Below are 18,656 nucleotides of genomic sequence, written 5' to 3' on the forward strand. Positions count from 1 at the left end.
GCTCTTGTTGCATTGGTCAGTAAGGTTGTCACGGGGGACAAAAGTTTGCATTGCACAACAAATATCGGAATTAACTGATGCATTTTGATGTCGTGGACAGTAATAATCTTGTTGGTGTGTTGACTGAAGCCACTTATTTGCATTATCACAGTGGTGATATTTCACATTAAAGTGTAACGAAGGCTAGTCGAAATGCAAGTTCTTGTCGTCTAAATGTGTAACAACAGAGAAATCAGCAGTAGAGTAAGATACGAGAGCTACTGGTGGATTCAAGCACTTATTGCTAACTATTTATTGCGTGTATTGATCAAAGTTGATGGACTGACTAGCTCAGCAGCAGGTATTTGTACTGGTGGACAAGGATAAGATTAAACTCACAGTCGAGTAGTGGTGGCAATTGCTTAAGTGATGATAGTTAATGAGGTATGACATAATGTCTTAGATGAACTATATTACGTAACCAGTATGTAACTTGTGGTATATATCATTGTTTCTCGTCTCAGTTTTATTTCTCTGTACGTTTGATGTATATTTTAGAGTAATGGTATGGAGCCTGACATTATACATGGACCTAGTGTAGGCAATTATTTTTTCCTTTTGTTGATTTTGTTTTGTATTTAGACATTGCCGTGTAAAGATTATTACAATGCAATTTATGAATGTCAGATTACTTGTTCTGTGTTTGGACGGTGAGCTATTGAAAATTTCATGAGTACAATTAGTATTTTTTTATTTGTTATCGAATTAGTGAAGTATGGATTACTCATAAAAATAACGAAGATCCCAGTAACTAAGAAAATTTTTATCTCAAAATTATTTTTATTTGTATGATATAATGTTTTATTTGTCATGTGGATTGTTGTAAATTTGTATGTGTACGTTACTCCGGATTGTGGAGAGTACAATAATGCAACAACTGTGTCAATAATTTGGTAAAGTAACAGCAATTGGTCGTGTATTTGAGGTCACCAGGGGCTAAGGTCTCCTCCTGGTTATTTTTATGACTTGCTACGTTTGTTCTAATACAGCTTTCTTAAAAAAAATGTTCGGAAATACCCTCGCATTGCAAGGATAGTACCGTGCCATTTTTATCTGCATGGGTAGCCGGTGGTGAAAGGGTACAGTACCGCCGACATTGAAAATAGGTACAACAAACTTCATTATTTTTGTCAGAACAACACATTTTTTTGTAAAATAACTCAATTTCAATTAATACAGCGAAGCCGGATACCAGTGTGGGAAAGAATGACAATTTATTTATTTAATTGATCACATGTGCATTCCCACAAAATAAATCCCTACATCCAGTTTGGTGATATCTGTGAAATGAATGAATGTATGGTCGTCTGCTAACCGCAGATAGTGAATGTGAATATATGATCATCTTTGAGACGATCCTTTGGCCACCTTTGGTGGGACCAAAGACATGAAATTTACCTGAGCTTTGAGCGCCTGAAATGTGGCTGACCAATACGGTAGCAAGGTGCTCCCCCACTTCAGCAGAGGTGCGAGAGGACCTGAAGAACGGCCATGTTTCAGCACTCTGCCGCTGGATCTTGTGCTGTTAAGAGCTGTCTTAGGTGGGCTCCGTAATGACAAAAGAGTGGAGACATGGTATGGATGTGGAATATTTAAGAGTAGTTTGAAATAATAATTTCTCTATTTCAGGAACTTTTGTGGGGAGAATTAAATGTCAGGCAGGTAATATTAATGCGATCGTAGTAATCTTCGGAAGTGACCAACGGTCACAATAAAACCACTTGTAGCAATAAGTTGAAATACTTCCGTGTGCTTAAGTTAAGCTGAATTACTAGCGTGTGTACTACAAGTTGAAATATTTAAGAAATAGTGTGTGCAGGACTTGAAATTAGAGGCGAGTACTTCCACATGGTGAGTACTGTGTGAGTCTCAATCGGTGTATGAGACAAAGGATAAAGAGAAGTACTCGTCCATGGTATCAGTTGAGGACTCGTGTGTGTGATGAATATGTTCTTAACATTACTTTGCGAGATATGTTTCCATGTGACGCTTGATTCAATCTATAATACTCTGAGAGAGAAACAAGGTGAGTCAGCCATCTATCCAGCAACGCCACTTGGCTTGCATTGCACAGGAAGACGTGCATATATCTCCAGAGTTCATAGTAGGAAAGTGGAATTACGAAGTGGGGCAGTGTCGTGTGAAGCTGGGATAAATATTAATTGAAGTGAGAAAGCTGAAAGTGATAATGTTGTGACTATTCCCTGTGTTGCATTTCATGTTGTAGTGTGGTGTATGTCATGTAATTTAAGTATGTGTGGTTTGCATGGGAGAGCAGCAAGGTAGTGTCAGAGGTAGTGGGTTATGCGTGTTCCTTTTGTACTGCTCGGTCTGGAGGAAAGTTTCGTGATGATGATGTGAGAGTCGAAGTGTGAGAAATAATAAAAGATCCACCATCCTATCCAGAAAGTGCACTGTAGCGTTAAATAATTACGAGACCATAAGATAGAGATTCATAAATGTAAAGCCATGCCCACTGGCCGGAATTTCTCATGTGTTATTCTTGTAGGTTATAGAATTTGTGTGTTTAGGTTATAGAATTTATCGGAATAAATAAGACAGTGAAAAGAGAAAGATTGGTGGCCTTTTCCTTCGAATTGTATGTTGTCATGATATCCAGAATTTATAATGTGTGCGCCACTTATATTCAGTGCGATGGCCACGTGTTGATAAAAGCCGTTAAATAAAAAAAATAAAAAAACAAGGAAAATGTGGTATTGCCAGTGCGTAGTGAACAGTCAGAGTTCTGTAAATTACTGATAGTCAGATGTGAGTTTCCGTTGCGTATTATTCATACCGGAGGATAATTTGTAACTTAATTGTGAGTAGAAGAGTTCATGTTACTCGATAAATAAGAATGAATCCACTCGCTTGGCAGACCACTCATCTTGCAGGCCTGACTGCTTGATGCCACAGTATGAGCAAGGTATGTGGGTGCCTCTCAGAATCTATAAACACATTTTGCTGTCCTTGTAGTACTGAATCTCAAAATCTATATCATGAATTGATAACGCCCAGCGAGTTAGTTTATTGTGCATTAGATTGCAATTTAGTAAGAATGAAAGTGCCTTATGATCAGTCTTCGCAACAGGTAAAAGCGAAACTTTTCAAAACCTCGCAGAATTGCGAGTGCTCCTCATTATGTGATTGTATATTTCTTTTCCAGTCAATAAATGCACAACTCGCTAATACAACGCTTTGATGTTCTATGTCTCCGTTAACTTCATTCAACTGAGACAGTTCTTGCCAAGAGCATAATCACTGGAATCACTACCAAGATAGAAATCGCGACTCAAGTCAGGATGATGAAGTATCGGTGCCTCCCACAATCGTTCTTTAATCAATTCAAATGCTTCTTGATGTTCCTTATTCCATTTACACGTGGTATCGCTCTTTAAAAGTCATAAGTACAGTAGGAGACCGACAACATCCAAGAAGAAAACGATAACAGAAACTGTTGTGACTGACAGTTCGCAATTTTTCACAAACACAACTTTTATTGACGTAAGTTTACAAGGTTGATGACTGAACAACAAACGAAAGGTAACAATAACGATGCCAGTAAAAGTCGCCTAATTGAGACAAACAAAAGTTCACTTCTAATTTTCGACAAAGGTTTGTGGTAACACATACACACGAGTAAAAGTCCAATTCTGAGACGAAGACGTAATCTTCAGTGGCCGAACTACACGGGGTCCGCATACGTAGTGAACTGAACTTCAGGGCTGGTTCTAGCCCCTAAATAGCTTTCTCCAGCCAATCAGGTTTTGGCGTAGTGATACTTCCTGCAGGCCGTGGCTCGAGCTCCCCCTGCAGCAAGTAGTGCTCGGAATGTCTGTTTCCATTACCTTGTATGTAAATAGCCGGTGTTTACCATGGTGCTTTTGGTATGCCTTGGACATAGACAATCTCGTCCTCTGTGGTGTAAGATGGGTTGCCGGCCCTCAGCGTCTACCTTGGCTCCAGCATAACAGAAACTGCAGAAACCGAGAAAACATTTCGGTTACTTACAGCATTTTGGCACTGAAAAATTTCCCGCTGCCCACATTTTCGTTGGACTGGGTTCAGTTCCACGAGAAGAAATTACATATTCACGGAATTTAATTTGCTACTTGGTGAATCTTTATTTATCCAGGTTGACTGCGATTCAAGCTATTGGCAAGGCTTCTAGCACATGACCAATAATTTCTAAGTGTTTTTCACAGTACTAAACAAAATATCGTCCTTGTAGAGTGTTACATGTTAGAAAAAAATCTTCTCCTAACACGTCATCTAATGCTCTCGTAAAGGCCGCTGGTGATATTGACAGACTGCAAGGCATTGTCTTAAATTAGTAAAATCTTCTGGCATGCGAAATATTGTGTATTTCCTACTACCTTCATAAGACAATAGTTGCAAGTAATTACTTATAAGGTCGTGACTATTTAAGTATTTGACTTCTTTGAACTTTTGTAAAAGACATTCCAAATTCTCTGTTTGGTCACATTGTGGAAAAATCACGCAGTGCATCACACGGTCGTCGAGAACTATGTGTAATGTGCTATTCTTCTGTATTTTCTTGACTCGTTTCTTTTAATATCTGCAATATTAAATCATTGCCAACAAGATTTGTACTCGCTTCCTAACTGACCGCCAGTTTTGAACTGTAAACTGCCGAATCTAAACTAACACACCACTATCTCCTGTTACATTAAGTGTAAGTCCAAAATCTTGATCTACATTAACTGAATCGTCAAATTGTTCTTCTTCATTAATAGTACCACCACCGTGTCGCTCTGGGTCTGCCATTGTAGCAACATTCACAATAGTTACGGTTCGTTGTAATTGACACCTATGCGTAATTTAAAAGTTCCTTCGCGAAGTTAAGGTTAATTAACACTGTTCACAGTTCCTTTCCTAATCACTCCTAAACAGTGTCGATTTCAGTCTGATACGAAGCGCCACCGTCGTGAATAGCTCATGCACTCATCATGTTCCTGTATTGTGTTCTCCGACGTATCTGAAGATTGTGATGAAATCACAGTCTGACATAGGAATTGTCATGTATAATTTTCTAATGACAATCTGAAACGATAAATCTTCACATACAATATGGGCAGTGTTATGTCTACGATGATTTGACATTATTTCTGCCTGCAGTGACGCATAGCTTTGTTGAGCAATAATCTTAATTATAAAGAATCAGATTCTCTGTCTACACAAATCAGTAAATCCATGAAGGTAATACGCGGTCTATTCAAACGAATTCACTTTAAATCAAACTGACGTCGAACATTACACTTTAGTTCGTGATACTTTGAGCCATACACGAGAACCGCTTAGGTACACTATGACTAGTTCACAGCTGCCCTTACTCCCGACGTAGCTGACTTACAACCCCTCATTGTTCGTTGCGCACCCCACTGTGCACTGTTGAAGTCAGTGATGTTATGTGCAGACTTGTAAGGGTACTGTTCCCTTACATGCGCTATGCAGTTTTATTTCCGGTTTTTCGGGTTCAGTAGTTCTGGAATCCAAAGACAAACCTACACTCAAGAGACTAGTTGTGGACTCGATACTGTTTTATTCTCGGCGTTCAGTCTTCCTGTCAAAGCTTCAAATAGTTCTTTGTTAGCCGAGCATTTCAAACATGTCACTTGTGGTTCTGTACTTCGTGCTAACGAACTTTTTGTTTCAACTAATCAGGCAATACTCAGAAAAAGCAAAAATTCTGATTCAATGACATAAGCCACAGGAAGCATTCTCTCACTTCCAGAGTATTTCTGAATGTGTTGATTATAAAGAATGTTTCTTATTTAATAGCGAAAGCTGAGGCAGGTGGATGTGTATGATAACATAAGCAAAGAGGTTCATTTTAACTATTCTCAGAAATTTTCCATGTATCCCTACCTCCTGTAAGGCACGAAGCAACTGGTTGCTATTGACGCTGTCGTATGCAGCCTTAAAGCCAATAAATAGTTGATGTGTTCCAATTCTATATTCAACAGTTTTCTCCAAATTTTGACGCAGGTTGAAAAATCTGGTCTATTGTTGACCTTCCTTGTCGAAATCCGCTTTGGTATATTCCAGTTACTTTATCCACCTGTGGGAGTAGCCGATCAAAAATAATATTTCGTAACTGCTTGTACGCAGGTTCAGGCGGGTGATTCCACAGTAGTTTCTACACTCCATTCGGTCCCTTTTTTATGTATGGGACAAACATACAATCCTTGCTCACAATCATTAGAGATATCCTCTTCTTGCCCTATCTCTCGATTTAGCAGGTCATTAAAGTATTTTCGCCATCTTTGCAGAGTCTGTTTACTCTCACTTATTATGTTTCCTTCTTCATCTATAATCAAGCTGGTTATTGGAGCAAATTTTCTTCTAGTATTGTTTCATTCTTCTTCTTGGACAATTCCATACATTCTATTTCAGCCTTAGTCCATTCCCTTTTCTTTCGGCGATATGTCATCTTTTCGAACCTCCTTTTCTCTCGATAATCCTCCAACAAGCTTCTTGTGCAGTTCGCCTGTAGTGTCTTTTGGTAAGCAGTGTTCTTTTCTTCAGTCACTCTTACACTCTTCATCAAACCATGTGGGCCTTATTGATTTTCTCTCCATCCCTACTGTTTCCTTAGCTGAAATGTTTATAGCTCTTTTTATAGTTAGTCATTTTTGCTCTGTGTCATTACTGTCTCGCATTGTTCGTTGTTCTTGCTCTTGTTCCAGGGCCTGAGAAACTTTCTGACAGTGCAATTTGTAAGTTTTTGTTAATTGCAGTTCTCCAATATTGTACCGGTCTTTCCTAGTATGTCTTTCCTAGTATGTCTTTCTAGTATGTCTTTCTTTTTGAGAATTTGATATCTTTGCTCTTATCTTGGCCATTACAAGAAAATGATCTAAATCCACATTAGGGCCACGAATGCTTCGAACATCCAACAAGTTAGATTTATCTCTCTGGTCTATCAGTACGTGATCAGTTTGATTAATCGTTCTACCACAGGTGACTTCCATGTGCCCTTGTATATCTCCTTATGGGGAAACTTGGTAGCTCCCACTATCATATTCCGGGAGGCTGCAAAGAGGATCAATCTTATTACATTAGCATTAGTGGATCCATGTTTACTGTGGGCTCCACTTATGGGCTGCAACATGTCTTCTCTTCCAAGTTGTACATTAAAATCACCCAGCACGATTTTGAGAGTGGCTTACATTGCTATTACGAAAACACGACACAAGTTTAGCCGTCTGTCTGCGGCGGGCAGTAACATATGCCCATGTGACAAATTATTACGGAAATAATCGAATTAAAAAACAATTAATTATTAAAAAATAAAATTCAGAGTATGAGAGCTTGATGTATTTTTGAAAATAGTAATTAGTCAACTAAATGAAGTATAACTAAGAGCCATCTATTAGGCTTTACTGAAACGCGCATTACGTAAAGTACAGAGTATTGTAGAATATTTACACAAACAGCTGCACAGTCCAAAAACATCTGCATCATGGAAACGTTAGTAGGACACATCTATATACATTTGAAGAAAAACATGTTTCGGGTCTACAGGCAGGAAATATAGTAAAAAATAAAGGAATCAAAAATCCGCGAATAGTGGATAAAAGCCAGCGAAAAAAATTTTGTTACGTAATTGTAACTGTTCGTTGAGAATGAGGCCATCGTTCTTAGAAATATGTTTGAAAATTTCTAGCTCTTCGAAAACGTAGACCCTTTGACTTTTCTTTTCCCTATGTAAGATGTAAATTTCTTCAAGACTTTTCGGTTTGTGACCGTAAATTAACAGATTATCAGCAAAAGTGGATTTATGTACATTAGTGCCTCTTTTTCCCCACAAATGTTCCTTATGTCTGACATTGAAAGACCTTCCAGTTTGTCCTGTTTAACAAACAGGGCACGTATCACAAGTGATTTTACAAATAAGTATTTGTAGGAGAAACTGTGGACTTGAGAGTGTGAATAAGATCTTTCTGTAAGTTATTTTTAGCAGAAAAGGCAACTTTTCATCCATATTTTTTAACGAGAGACGACGAATTCTATAAGAAATAGAGCCTAAAAATGGGTTCGAAAAGGGAGCCTAAAAATGGAATCGAAAAATCTTTCTTATACTTGTTAATGTCAGAAACAGCACTGATACCTAAAGTAGTCATTTTAACGTTAGTTTTACTTTCGAAGATGTTGTCAACTCACGAGGGATCATAACCGATAATAACTGCAGTAGTTCTCATTAAAATCACCTCGTCGTTAAGCTTGTCTGGTGCATCAGGTACAGAAACTGCACGATGAATGCACAGAGCTGTTAGGCAAACTACAAGAAGCTACTTTCTCTTTCATGTAGTTATATTACTGCTAAAATCTTCCATCTAATTTTCTACTAATTACACTTTACTCCCACTTTTATCAGATCACACATCTATTTTTTCAGCCACCATTTATCTACACTCTCCTCCAGGAGAAATTTTTTTATCTTATTGTTTCAGTTTATGTGTACAATCAGTCTCTATCTTCGAAATGTCTTTGTGACAAATAATGACTTCACTATCGACTTCTGTCTATCTCTGATAGCGAGGTTCGGACATTAGGTCCATTCTTTCTGTTATTCTCTCTATAACAAATATTATCCTTTATACGTTCTTTACAAACTCCACTGATCTCTGCCTTTAATCTGTTCCCTACTTCTGTTTCTAACTCAACAATGCAGCTTGTAGTTAAATCAGTTTTTTCTTCGTATCTCGACTCCGCCAAATCATTTCAGATTTTAATTCCTTCTTTAATTATTGGATTCCATTTTAACGTTCAAATTATTCATTTCTGATTTTAATTCATCATTAACGCAGCCATTTTAAATTTTAATTCGTTATTACTTCATTTTAGTCTGGATTTTAGAGTATAGTAGTTGGGTGCCAGTCTGGCACTCCCGCGTCTAAACTTTGCATTCGAACCATTTGCAGCTGAGTTTCCTGCATTATTTGTCTTGGCGGTAATCCTAAATCAAGAGTCGGCCGGAGTGGCCGTGCGGTTTAGGCGCTACTGTCTGGAGCCGAGCGACCGTTACGGTCGCAGGTTCGAATCCTGCCTCGGGCATGGATGTGTGTGATGTCCTTAGGTTAGTTAGGTTTAATTAGTTCTAAGTTCTATGCGGCTGATGACCTCAGAAGTTAAGTCGCATAGTGATCAGAGCCATTTGAACCGTTTGAACCTAAATCAAGAAATTGTTCACTTCCGTGATCTGATATTTTCGGCTCTAGCTTTATGTTTAAATTACCCTTTTTCCTAAACTCCATTCTGCCCAGTTGGTCAGAACTTAATTTATGCCACTGTGGGAGCTTGCGCTGATATCACCTACTGCAGTCGATGGCCCGCTGCCTCTCGCCATTCCACGCAGCCCCGCGCTGACACACATCTACGGTTCCCACAGCACTCAACGGCGGCGGCAACTGCAGCGAGTGGATGTCTGGATGTCTTGCCTCCGCTCGTAACGTTCAAGTTCATTAAAGATGACATCCAGTCAAGTCATCACACAGATTATTATTAGTCCTCACTATTTCACTTGTTTTCTCTTATTTCCCCACGATTCGTTTAAGTCTAAAAATATTCCTGCACGTAGCGACCATTCATTAGCGTGCCCATGAAAAACACCGAAGGTGAAAAAAAGTTGTAGCTTATCGCACGCGAGACCATAAGGCTTGGGGTGGAGCCAATGTATCTTCGACAAATGCACTCTACGAGACGGCACTCACCAGGTCTACGTCATATGCGCCAACTACCATCACTTACGTGCAGGCAGGATCTCCTTTCGTCGCTGAAGACCACGTCGCGCCGTTCTAACAAGGGAACCTCCCCATCGCACCCCCCTCAGATTTAGTTATAAGTTGGCACAGTGGATAAGCCTTGGTAAACTGAACACAGATCAATTGAGAAAACAGGAAGAAGTTGTGTGGAACTGTGAAAAAATAAGCAAAATATACAAACTGAGTAGTCCATAGGCCATATAGGCAACATCATGGACAATATGAGCTCAGGAGCGCCGTGGCCCCGTGGTGGCGTGAGCAGCTGCAGAACGAGAGGTCCTTGGTTCAAGTCTTCCCTCGAGTGAAAATTTTACCTTCTTTATTTTTGCATAGTTATTATTTGTCTGTTCGTTCATTGGCGTCTCTGTTCACCGTAATAAGTTTAGTGTCTGTGTTTTGCGACCGCATCGCAAAACCGTGCGATTAGTAGACCAAAGGACGTGCGTCTCCAATGGGAACCGAAAACATTTGATCGCAAAGTTAATAGGTCAACCGATTCCTCCACAGGAAAACACATCTGATATATTCTATACGACACTGGTGACGGCATGGGCGTCACATGACAGGAACATGTTGTCGACCCACCTAACTTGTACACTTGGCGAATGGGTAAAAAGATTCTTCTACCTTGCCCGATTTAGGTTTTCTTGTGGATGTGATAATCACTCCCAAAAAGTGATGAAAACATAAGAGTTTGTCTCATAAACTGAAAATAAGAAATTAAACTTTACACTCGATGGAAGATTTGAACCAAGGACTTTTCGTTCCGCAGCTGCTCACGTTACCACGAGACCACAGCGCTCTCGCGTTCACAATCTCCTTGATGTTGCATATCTGCCCATAAACTGCTCAGTTTGTATATTTTGCTTATTTTTTCACAGTTCTACACAACTTCTTCCTGTTATCTCAATTGATCTGAGTTCAGTTTTTCAAGGCCTATCCACTGTGCCAACTTATAACTAAATCTGAAGGGGGTGCGATGGGGAGGTTCCCTTGTAAGTGATCCCCTGACGGTAACAGTCGTGCTGTGCGCGTCGATGCGTGAGTGGAAGACGGGCTAGTGGTGTGTGCGCACGTAGTCCCACTGCTAATAAGCAGTTCGCAATAGTTCGTGTTTACACGTCTGGGCTCACAATCTCTCTTGTCTGTGCTGTGGTAGCTGTACGATTTGCTGTTGCTGTCCTCACAACACGACGATCCTTGCAGGAATCTTTGCTGCCTATACGTCCAGAACTTCGTCTACGAGTGTGAGAATTTTCACGCGGCCACCGATACCAGCTCAGTTGCATAACTGGCGCCGCACTTCCAACTTGTGTGGCCATTCTCCTGAAGGACTACCCCAGCTCTCGGGAGGCCACAATTTGACCGCTTTCAATCTCTTTCAGCTGGCTGTTAGATAGCAGTAGTTCGTCTCCGTGGCATGGTTGCCTGCTTGCTTCATACGTTTGCACTACTCCGAGGCTTCTGGCTGCCAGCATTCCCTATTAAAGGGTAGGCACAGATGGTGCTCTGGTAGCTATGCCACTACGCTATCTGTTGGCGCACTACCTGGAAACCATTATCACTACATGAGTGTCTCACATGTGTCAAAATCTACGTCGTCTTTCTAAGTGTACTAACTTTTTTCCGGCAGTGTAGTTTAGCTCACCTGAAAAATGGTAACTTTAACGTCCCACTAGCCACATGGCTTTTGGATACTAATCCCAAACAAACACTCGCTTAACCAGAACGGATAAAGCAAATAATTGTCTATTGTTAACATAAAGTTCAGTTGCATACTATATGAATCAAGTATCGTCAGAACGTCTCTCGTGATAACTTAAATGTTTTTCTTACACATATCGCGAGGCTCCATCAGATTTAATACCCACTCGCTGACCGATTGCAACATACTGTCCCTCAGTGCTCTTCCAGGGTTGTCTAAATACCCTTGGTGAAAGGTTGTCTAAATACCCTTGGTGAAAGGTTGTCTAAATACCCTTGGTGAAAAATACCAACGCATCACCCGCATATCGACTCGCTAGTGCACCAGATGTGCTGGGAAGGCACCTTTTTGTCATAATAGAGTTGTATTAACTCTCCCAATTGAGAGTATACGAGGGCTGTTCGGAAAGTAAGGCCTGATCGATCGTGAAATGGAATCCACTGTGAAAATCAAAATTTTTTTATTTGCAACTGTGTAAAACGTCACGGTCTCCTAACCTTCATTGCTTACATGTTCCGCCCTCACAATCATGTTCCACACATCAAGACCCTTCATTCGAACCCAAAATCAATAAGACAAAGTCAATGCTGTATCAATTCATATAAACGATATGCAATTGACAAGTGAGCACACCGTGGTTGAAATACTCGAGGCTGGCGTGCACACATACATTCCAGACACGACTGTCACAGAGACTTTTAGTTGGGGAGAGAGGCCGCAAAACGGGACGCCAGGCCCTCCAGACGACGACCCAGCCCATGTCGGCCGGTGACCGCCCGTAGCGGACAGCGTGGGCCCGAGTGGAAAGGGGGGAACAACCCGTGTTCGGCTTAAAAACAAATTCCACTACATTGTGTGGGAGCGGCCAGCCTACGCATTCTTTACACATAGCACGCAGTTTCAAAGATTTTCACAGGGAGACAGCAAAAGCCAAACGCCAAAGCTACAAGTTTCCAGATTGGTCGCCTTAAACGAAACGTCATTCTCCCGTTTTAGAAGAGCAATGCTGATTGGCAGACGATATTTCTGACGCCTTGAACTGAAGGAATAATGGAAGAGACCGAAAGATATACCCCTTCACGTCTGGCGTGGAGAGGCGCTCTTGGAGCGAGAACACGTAACGAGAGCGTGCGCGCTCGTACGTGTACTCGAAAGAACGAGGAACAAGTCTCTCCTCAGTACTTCACTGGGAGAGCACCTCTGTCGAGAGCGAATCGAAGTGCTACTCTATACTGAGTCCTTGTAATTAAGCGTTGTTCACTGTGTTGGCCGACACACTTATTGTGCGGTGTGAACGGACAAAGTTATAGTTAAACGTCTGTGAGCGAATTTTGAGTGGCATCACGGTGAACAGGTTACCTGACCGGTGTACCACGCCAATAGTTAGACTAGGGGTGAATAGGAGTCCTTCATCAAGGCATAGGGAGAGTTTGATTGGCGAAGGTCAATCCAGATAGAACGAGAGTTACGTTATTTGTCAGCAGCGAGCGGCGCAGACAGCAGTCATCGCAGCTTACAGTAGTGTGCGCTACATCTATTGCGAGCCCCATATTTCCTCCATAACAGTACACTTCACTGCATTTCACACGCGACAGCCTCTACTGTACCTAACAACATTCTAAAGGATAATTATTCAAGTTGAGTAGGCGCGCCTCTCAACCATTCTGCCAAGTTAACAAACCTTGAAAGGTAACTTCACATTCCGAAAAGAACCAGGATATAATTTGTTCAATTCATAACTAAATGTGTCATTGTGATTTCTCAGAATTTTGCAAAATAAATAATAACTTTCGTTAGTTTCATGTTTTTCTTACACTAACTAGCACTACTCCAGTACCCAAGTATCCCACTAGTTACGTAAGAAATTTTGTGAATTTTTGTGACATTTCCTTACAGAGGACAATTCCAGAAGATATTTATTGCTGAAAGTTTTTCAGTGCTTTCTCTTTAGAACTTTAGGAGCGTCTGTCTGATTTCTGTAGTAGTGTGGGTGGCTAGAAATTGCATCTTGCAGGAGCCACAGGGTAAAGGGTACATCTCAGATTAATCAGTTGCGCAGAATAACAGTATAACAGATCACCCCCGTTCACCTTAGAGCTGTTAGCCACACATTCGAGCTACCTCTCTAAATAGGCGCAGCTCCGACTTATGCATTTGTCGTAGCGTTGTACAAACTTTCCAGTACCCTCGTCGCAGAAGGCTGTCGCCTGTGCTTTCTGTCAATCCTCTACGCTGGACTGCCTATCGTTGTTTGTGCCAAAATGTTGTCACCGTAGCCAGCGGTTCATGTCAGTAGAGACGAACGTCTGAGGGAGCCAAGCTGGCCTGTATGGTGGGTGATCAAATACTCCACATCGAAAACGCTGCAGGAGTATCTGCGTTGTACCTACCAAATGCCACCAGGGACTGTCATGAAGAAGGAGCCGTATGACAGTTGTTTTGTTGACTGCATAGCTTCGGGCTAAATCTCTCACCAGGTCCTCATACTTAGCGGGAGACACTAATGTGCTACGCCTCTCTACGTGCTCACTGTGCCCTCGGACCTCAGAAGAGCGACGTGAAGCGATCGACGGGCATTCTAGAGACACAGTCCACCACGTCTGTACAAAGCTCCATTGAATTTTCACTGTGCTTTCCATTTCACTCCAAATTGGATCTTACTTTCCGAATACGCCTCGTGTTTACTCCCTGATTTTTTCGGAAGTAGACAAAAGTTTAAAGAACATGCTGTTCAAGTTTCGATTCTGTCTTCTAGTAAATAAAGCTTGTGCGATTTTCTGAGTAAAACTTCAGGTAATACTTCTGAACTATGTTTCCTGTCGTCCCTGTACCCTTAATAATCTCAAGTTTTATGTCGTCTGAAATTTGAAGATACAAAGTTGAAATCTACAAGTTTCTCTTCACCGAACATCCACAACTATTACTCACTGTCAACGATAAATTCCGCTACGGCTATAAAAATTTGTTGTTTCTAAATAGGAAAACACTACCCGGTCTCATCTGCAGGTGCATATTAAAATGTGCGTCCACAATGGGTGCATCACATTTTAATATGTACCTAAAGATGGAACATATGTCCTCAAACCAGGTAGTGCACTCCATTTTAGAAATAAATAATTTTTACAGCTGCAGCGCATTTTCTCATTGACTTTCATAAATCCTCTTGAGATTGGGTTCAGCTTTATCATTTCACTGCAGAATATGGTGCTATTAATATTTAGGTATTAAAATAACTGTAAAGAGTGGATAACTTGTTAATTTTACTATGTTCTAGACCAAAAGCTGCAAATGTTTGAAAACCTTCCAGAATATTGTATGTAAAACTACAGAGAGCTCTCTTTCTACTAAAACACGTCTTCCTCTTAAATGTCAACATTCAGCCTCAAATTTTAGTGGATGTAGCATTGCTGAAAACCATCGATAACTTGCAACGTATTGAACATAGTTTTGCAGAAACTTCTATAAGCCGATTTCATACCAAACAACATGAACTCCGTCTTCAGACCACAAGTGGCCCATCGGGACCATCCGACCGCCGTGTCATCCTCAGTTGAGGATGCGGATAGGAGGGGCGTGTGGTTAGCACACCACTCTACCGGTAGTTAAGATGGTTTTCTTTTACCAGAGCCGCTACTACTCGGTCAAGTAGCTCCTCAATTGGCAGCACGAGGCTGAGTGCACCTAGAAATGTGGCAACAACGCATGGCGGCCTGGATGGTCACCCATCCAAGTGCCGGCCACGTGCGACAGCTCTTAACTTCGTTGATCTCACGGGAACCGCCAAACGACACAGGGTATTAAAACTTCAACTTTGTTAAAATTTCAACTTTGTATCTTCAAATTTCAGCCGACATAAAACTTGTTTAAAACATCGATTTTGAGTGTAAACTATCGAGCTGCAGACTAATTACATTTACATCTAATGGTTACATCTGCATGATTACTCTGCAATTTACACTAAAGTGCCTTGATGAGGGTTTGTCGGACCACCTTCAAGCTATTTCTTTACCTTTCCAATCTCGAACAGTGTGCAGAAAGAAACGAAAACTTAAATCTTTCTGCGCGAGATCAAAAGCTGAGGAGAAAGTGAGAAGACCCTGCCGCAATTAAAAACGCCTGTGACTTAATGATTGCCATCTCAATTTGCGTATCATATCTGTGGCACTCTCTTCTCTACTACGCGATAATACAAAACGAGCTGCTCTCCTCTGAACTTTTTCGATGTCCTCTGTCAATCCTATATGATGTGGATCCCACATCGCACAGCAGTACTCCAGAAGAGGGCGGACAAGGGTAGTATAAGCTGTCTCTTTAGTAGACCTATTGCATTTTCTGCTATGCCAATAAATCTCAGTCTTTGATTTGCTTTCGGCAAAAAATCGTATGCGTCCCAGTTTAAGGTATTCGTAATTGTAATCTCTGAGTATTTAGCTGAATTTGCATCCTTTAGACGTATGTAATTTGTCGTGCAACAGAAAGTTAGCGGATTCCTTTTAGCACTCATGTGCGTGACCTCACGCTTTTCTTTAAATTGCCACTTGCCATTTTTCGGACTGGAATCTTATTGACTGCAGTGGAATTGTCTTTAGTGATTAGTTCCGCTTCGAAACGAGCTCCGATGATCAGCAAAGATGCATCTGGAGACGCCTCTCTTATATTCAATTATGATTCTAGACTGCAATTCTAGAGGTGTAAAGTTTTACTAACGGCTAAAAGATTATTCTTTTAATTATAACTTTGAAGGTTATTAGTTTAATTAACTTACGTCCTTGGGGTGGGGTATCAACCCGACAAGCGTCCGCCTTGCGGCCCAGCATTCAGCAGTGATGGTCTGGGGTGCCATTTCATTTCTTAACGAGTTCCCTTTTGCTGTCATCCGCGACGCCCTTAAAGCGCAGAGGTACTTCGACGATACTCGACGCCCCGTTTTGTTACCCTTCAGCAAGATAATGCCAGCCCGTATACGGCGAGAGTTTCTACTGCTTGTCTTCTTGGTTGCCGGCATGGTAGCCGGAAAGGGCTTTGAAAGGAAGGGCTCTCCGACCATATCGAGATTTTGGCCATCTAAGGCGTCGGTTGGTCATAATCTGGCACGATATCCCTCAGGAGGACATGCAACAACTCTCTCAGTCAATTCCAAGTCGAATATCTGTTTGCATAAGGGCTAGAGGTGGACCAACGCGTTACTGACTTGCTCAGTTTGTGGAGCTCATTCTCTTGTATAAATAATACAATTCTTCTGAAATTATAATCATCTGTTTGTATGTTTATGTGCATAACATCTAATGATTTCCGTCCCATTCGGATAATTCCCTATGCTGATGGCAACAATGTTGTAATCACTAATAAAACTACAGAATTCCTAGTTCAGAAGGCAAATGAGGCACTGAAGGAAATTTCCATTTCAGCAGAATGTAATAAATTGACACTGAACATGAAGAAAACAAACAGCATAAATTTCAGCTTTAAGACAGAACTGCCGGCCGTGGTGGTCTCGCGGTTCTAGGCGCGCAGTCCGGAACCGTGCGACTGCTACGGTCGCAGGTTCGAATCCTGCCTCGGGCATGGATGTGTGTGATGTCCTTAGGTTAGTTAGGTTTAAGTAGTTCTAAGTTCTAGGGGACTTATGACCACAGCAGTTGAGTCCCATAGTGCTCAGAGCCATTTTTTTTTTAAGACAGAACTGAAATATCGCTTTCAGGATAAATTATAAATCTATAGACGATGCAGTAAACACAAAATTTTTTGAATAACTTTATCATTTGATATGGAACGAATACGAAAATATATTAGCAAAGAGAATGTCACCAGCATGTCATGTCCATAGGGTGCAATCATCAATTTGTAACAAGCAATGTGCTGATATACAATTCTTACATATGAGGTTCTGTTCTAGGAATGAAAACATTGACATACTTGTGTATTTTAAACTGTAGGAAAGGGCTGTAAAGAAAATACGTATTTAGCAAAAGTCGGGCTCATTGTAAGAAAATATTTTAAAAAGTTGGTAACCTCACTGCACCAAACGAAGTTTATCAAAAATGGTTCTGTACGCTATCACCAATCAAGGGTCAATTTATACTTATTTATATTTTCCAGAAAAGATCTGTCGGTAGCATTGGGTTTTCCGAGGTCTTTTCGGGCGAAGTACGCCAATTATTTCCAATTATTTACAAACATGATAGGACCATACGTTGGGTGTAACATACTGAGGCAGTGCTTTTGTTAAGACACCGGCCTAAAATTTGAGAGAACGGAGCCTCATACTCCGTATAACCAACCTCAGTTACAGTGGGTTGAACAGAAATAATGAAACACGAAAAACGAGAACACATTACCATGCCCAATACGGCACATGAAACCCATTGGCAGTCAAGACAGCTTCCCGTTCTCTCGGAACGGATAAAAACAGACTTTACACGGTTTTCAAGGGAGTCTTACTCCATTCTTCCTTCAAAATAGTGGCAATTTCAGGTAACGATGGTGGATGGAGGTGGATAACGATCACCCATCCTTGTCTCGAAAGCAGACCTCAAAGGCGCAATGATATTAGGTTGACAGAGGTGACCAAAAGAGAGCAGATAATTCGTCCTCCTGCGCACAAAACCAATCCTGGACGATGGGAGCTATGACGCTCTGCCGAGTTGGGACACATCACCAACAATGGAGAACAAATATTCTACCATGAAATGGATCTGATCAGTGAGAATGGTCAAATAATCATTGGCAATAATGGGTCCCGTGGATCTGTGTGTCCAAATCATCACTGAACCTCTGCCACGTTTCAGTCGTGGGACGTGAACTCGGCAAAAAGTTCGAAGCAGTGTGAAACAGGAATGATCCAACAAAGTGACTTTCTTCCATTTCTCCATAGTCGAGGTTTCATGGCTTCGGCACCATGTACTTTTGTTAAGTGCACTTTGCCAGTAGTGAGAGGTTTTGGAATTCCAGCTTGCCCGGTAATTCGCTGTTTAAGAAACTTCCTTCGTGTTGTTTGGGTCCTAACTGGGTTTGCGACTGTGACCTTCAGTTCCCGAAGTGACTTTTGCAGCTGTCGTACTCTTATTTCTTGTCACAGTCTCACTGTCCGTCTGTCACTATCACTCAACAGACACATCCGTCCG

Source organism: Schistocerca nitens, chromosome 9 (genome assembly GCF_023898315.1).
Source record: "Schistocerca nitens isolate TAMUIC-IGC-003100 chromosome 9, iqSchNite1.1, whole genome shotgun sequence".
Classification (NCBI taxonomy): domain Eukaryota; kingdom Metazoa; phylum Arthropoda; class Insecta; order Orthoptera; family Acrididae; genus Schistocerca; species Schistocerca nitens.